Source organism: Dasypus novemcinctus, chromosome 5 (assembly GCF_030445035.2).
Source record: "Dasypus novemcinctus isolate mDasNov1 chromosome 5, mDasNov1.1.hap2, whole genome shotgun sequence".
Lineage (NCBI taxonomy): Eukaryota > Metazoa > Chordata > Mammalia > Cingulata > Dasypodidae > Dasypus > Dasypus novemcinctus.
The window spans coordinates 110322411-110326848 of record NC_080677.1 but is presented as its reverse complement, the minus strand read 5'-3'; positions in this window follow the sequence as shown (position 1 = coordinate 110326848).

Here is a 4438-nt window from a genome sequence, read left to right as displayed (position 1 = left end):
GAATCGTCATAAAGTCTCCCAACAAAGAAAAGTCCAGGCTTTGCATGTGAATTCTATCAAGTATTTTGAAAAGAATTAACACCAATCCTGTTTAAACGCTTCAAAAAAAAACCAGAAGAGTAGGAAAAATTACCCAAAACATTTTATGAATCCAACATCGCCCTAATACCTAAGCCAGATAAAGGCATTACAGGAGAAGAAAATTACAGACCAATTTCTGTAATGAACATAGGTGCAAAAATTCTCAACAAAATACTTGCAAATCGAATCCAACAGCATACCAAAAGACTTATACATCATGACCAAGTGGGATTTATTCCTGGTGTGCAAGGCTGGCCCAACATAAGAAAATCAATCATCGTAATATACCACATTAACAAGTTGAAGGGGAAAAAAGCACATGATAATCTCAATCCATGCAGAAGAAAAGGCATTCGACAAAATCCAGCATCCCTTCTTGATAAAAACCCTTTGAAAGGTAGGACGAGAAGGAAAATAACTCTGTATGCTAAAAGGTATACATGAAAAACCCACAGCTAACATTGTACTCAATAGGGAAAGGTTGAAAGCTTTCCCTCTAAGATTGGGAACAAGACAAGGATGCCCACTGTCACCACTGCTATACAACATTTTACTAGTTCTAGCTAGAACAATTAGACAAGAAAAAAAAAATTTAAAGGCATCCAAATAGAAAAACAGCAAGTAAAACTCTATTTGCAGGTCACATAGTCCTATATTTAGAAAATCTGAAATGCCTACATCAAAGCTACTTGAGCTTTATAAATGAGTTCAGCAAAGTGGCAGGATACAAGGTCAACATGCAAAAATCAGTAATGTTTCTGTACACTAGTATTGAACAATCTGAGGAGGAAATAAGGGGAAAATGCCATTTACAATAACAACAAAAACACTCAAATACCTAGGAATCAATTTAACCAAAGAAGTACAGGACCTATACGCAGAAAACTACAAACCAATGCAAAAAGAAATCAATCAAGACCTAAACAAATGGAAAGACATTCCTTGTTCATGGACTGGAAGACTAAATATTGTGAAGATGTCAGTCTTACCCAAATTGATTCAGTACAATACCAATCAAAATTCCAACAGCCTACTTTACAGAAATAGAAAAGGCAATTATCAAATTCATTTGGAAGGGAAAGTGCACTCGAATAGTCAAAAGCATTCTAAAAAAGAAGACCAACATGGGAGGAATTTCACTGCCTGACCCTAAAATATATTACAAAGATACAGTGGTCAAAACAGCATGGTGCTGGCACAAAGACAGACGCATCAGTCAGTGGAATAGAATTCTGAGTCGAGAAATAAATCCTCACCTCTACGGCCAGCTGGTCTTTGACAAACTTACCAAGTCCAGTTTAACAGTACAGAATAGTCTCTTCAACAAATGGTGCTGGGAGAACAGGATATTCATCTAAAAAATGAAAAAGGACCCTTATCTTATTCCCTATACAACAGTCAACTCAAAATGGATCAAAGCCCTAAATATAAAAGCCAGGACCATAAAACTACTATAAGAAATGTAGGGAAACATCTTAAAGACCTTGTGGTAGGTGGTGGTTTCTTGACCTTACCCAAAATATACACAACAAATGAAAAAAACTGATAACTGGGACTTCCTCAAAATTAAGTACTTTTGCACCTCACAGGACTTGTCAAGAGGGTGAAAAGGCAGGCCGGGGACTTGGCCCAGTGGTTAGGGCATCTGCCTACCATATGGGAGGTCTGCAGTTCAAACCTGGGGCTCCTTGACCCCTGTGGGGCTGGCCCATGCACAGTGCTGATGCGCGCAAGGAGTGCCCTGCCACGCAGGGGTGTCCCCTGCGTAGGGGTGTCCCCCGCGTAGGGGAGCCCCATGCACAAGGAGTGTGCCCCCGTAAGGAGAGCCGCCCAGCGCAAAAAAAAGCGCAGCCTGCCTAAGAATGGCGCCGCCCACATGGAGAAATGACACAAGATGACTCAGCAAAAAGAAACACAGATTCCGGTGCCACTGACGACAACAGAAGCAGACAAAGAAGACACAGCAAATAGACACAAAGAACAGACAACTGGGGTGGGGTGGGGTAGGGGTGGGGGAAGAGAAATAAATCTTAAAAAAAAAAAAAAGAGGTGGAAAGGCAGCTGACTCAATGAGAGAAAATATTTGGAAATCACATGTCTGATAAGGGTTTAATATCCATGACATATAAAGAGATGGGCAAATGACTTGAATTAAAGAGATGTTACAACTCAACAGTAAAGACAAACGACCCAATTAAAAAAAGGGCAAAAGACTTGAATAGACATTTGTCCAAAGAAGAAATACAAATGACCAAAAAACATGAAAAAAAAGTTCAACATCATTAATGATCAGGGAAATGCAAATCAAAACTACAATGAGATATCATTTCTTACCTATCAGAATGGCCACTATTAAAAAGAGAACTACTAGTGTTGGAGGGAATGTGGAGATAGGAACATTTATCACTGCTGGTGGCAATACAGAATGGTACAGCCACTGTGAAGGACTGTTTGGCCCTAAAGAAGTTGAATATAGATTTTCCACATGACTCTGCAATATCTTTACTGGGTATATACACATAAGAACTGAGAACAGTGACACAAACAGACATCTGCACATTGATGTTCACAGCAGTGTTATTCATGATTGTCTAAAGGTGGAAACAACCCAGGTATCCATCAACCAATGAATGGATAAAACTGTGGTGTATTTATTCACATGATGGATGACTATGCACCTGTAAGAAGAAATAAAGTAGTAAAGCATAAGACAACATGGATGAACATGGAGGACATTGTTGAGTGAAGCAAGCCAGACACAAAAGGACAAATACTGTATCATTGCACTATTATAAACTAAATATATTGTGTAATATATTGTATGATACCATTTATATAAAATGTAAATATAAATCAATTTATAAAGATGAAATTTGATTCATGGTTATGTAGGGCTAGGGAAGGCATGCTAAGGTCTGTGGAGTTTTTCTTGTTGGAGTAATGATGAATGTACAACATTATGATTATACTAAAAGTCACCGATTATAAACTTTGGATAGATCGTATGGTATGTGAATATATCTCAATAAAATTGCTTAATAAATAGTAATTGTGCAATAGCAGCCAGAAATAGCAACTATGTACAGAAGGGAAAACAGAGAGAGATTGGGGGGGGGGGGGCGTGAAGAATTTTCTTGTCTGTTTTTTATTATTATTGATATAATGAAAATGTTCTATTAATACCCAAAGTGATGAATGCACAACTATGTGATTATACTAAATACGACTGAATGTACACTTTGGATGAATTGTATGCTATTTAATATATATCAGTATAATTGATTTGTTAAAAATTCTCAAAATAATTGCAAATTGAATCCAACAGCATATCAAAAGAATTACATACCATGACCAAGTAGGATTTATTCCTGGTATGGAATAGTGGTTCAACATTAAGAATTTCAACTACTACACCATATAATACACTACCTTAACAAATTGAAAGAAAAAAGAACACAATCATCTCAATCAATGAAGAAAAAACATTCAACAAAATCCAGTATCCTTTCTTGACAAAAACACTTTGAAAGATAGGAATAGAAGAAAAATTCCTCAATATGATAAAGGGCATACATGAAAAACTCACAGTCAACATTGTACTCACTGTGGAGAGGTTGAAAGCTTTCCCTCTAAGATCAGCAACAAAACAAGGGTGTCCACTGTCACCTCCATTATTCAATATTGTGTTGTTAAGTTCTAGGTATAGCAATTAGATAAGAAAAAAAAAAGGCTTTGAAATAAGAAAACAGGAAGTAAAATTCACTGTTCGCAGACTACATGATCCTATATTTAGAAAATTCTGAAATGCCTACTTCAAAGCTACTTGAGTTAATAAATAAGTTCAGTGAAGTGGCAGGATACAAGATCAAGATGCAAATATTAGTAGCATTTCTATACACTACTAATAAACAAGCTGAGGAGGAAATCAAGGGGAAAAAAAACCATTTACAATAGCAATAATAACTCAATTATCTAGAAATTAATTTAACCAGGATGTAAAGCATCTATATTCAGAAAATTACAAAACACTGCTAAAAGAAATCAAAGAAGACCTAAAAAAATGGAAGGACAGTCTGTGTTCATGGACTGGAAGACTAAATATCACTAATATCATGCAGATGTCAATTCTGCCCAAACTGATTCATAGATTCAGAACAATCCCAATCAAAATGCCAAAGCCTACTTTACAGAAATAGAAAAGTCAATTATCAGATTTATTTAAAAGAAAAGGGGTTGCAAATAGCCAAAAAAAATTCTAAGAGAAAGCAATATTGGAGGATTCACGCTTCCTGGAGTGTATTATAAACTATAGTGATCAAAACAGCACAGTATTGGCATAATGATAGACATTGATTAA